The sequence below is a fragment of the Alosa sapidissima genome, chromosome 3 (genome assembly GCF_018492685.1).
Source record: "Alosa sapidissima isolate fAloSap1 chromosome 3, fAloSap1.pri, whole genome shotgun sequence".
Lineage (NCBI taxonomy): Eukaryota > Metazoa > Chordata > Actinopteri > Clupeiformes > Clupeidae > Alosa > Alosa sapidissima.
This window is the reverse complement of record NC_055959.1, coordinates 30576186-30577247: the sequence shown is the minus strand read 5'-3', so window position 1 is coordinate 30577247 and position 1062 is coordinate 30576186.

Genomic DNA, 1062 nt, shown 5'->3' with positions numbered 1-1062 from the left:
GTTGACAGCCCTACTGCACCGCAGTAGCCTAATTAGTTAGGGAAAGTTAGGCTTTTTTTTCGCCAATCTGCAAAAAAATTCTTACCAATAGCTTTTTTTACTATGTGTTCCTATAGGTGTCTAGTAACACCTCCCAATTTATCCACAGCCAAATCCTCGGGGAAACACCTGGAGAGCCCATCAAGTTTGGGGTGCCCAGAGGGACTGGGCGAAAATAATGAAAACATTTTGTTGACCAATATTAGCTTTTGAGATGTCTAACTAGGGGTTTTTAGGGGTGCTGAATCTATCCCAGCCATTAGTTTTGAGTAAAAATGACTCCAAGTCCATAAAAAATCCAGTGGATTTATTGAACAATTACAAAACAAAACTTTCTTAATCAGTTTAAAATTTAACAAACCTCATCCCTCAACTCCCCTGCACACTCACTCCTGTTATCTTCTGGCTGGTTGATGTTCTGGCAAGAGTTACCATATCAGTTCCAACAAGCAGAAATTCACTTGACTCCTTGCTTTTTACAGCAGCACCTGAGAGTGTCACAGACGCCTGCACAGTTGCAGCTGACAAACTTCAGAAGGTAGTCTGGTGCAATGGGATCTGGTGTGACTGGTGCATAATCATGTTCTCCTTGTTTCTATCCACACTCAAGGACATCTAGTGATTTTGTAGCAGTAGCCAATTTCTGATCTGGAGATATGCCCGCGAAGAGTGCTATGCTGCACCTCCTGTAGTCGGAGGCACTGTAGTTTCTAAGGCTTGACACTAGTTATGTTGTCCTCATGAGTTTTACATGTTGCTCACTGTCCACCCTCAACGTTGGACACACTTTTCTCTATCTATCTATCTCTCTCTCACACACACACATTTATGCACATTGACTCTCTCACAAACACATTCAAAACCACTCACACACACATCTATGCACATTGACTCTCTCACAAACACATTCACAACCACCCACCCACCCACACCCACACAAACACATTTGCACACACTTACAAATAAAGTTCACACCTTCACTGATACTGTCTCTCTCTGTCTCTGTCTGTCTCTCTCTCTCAC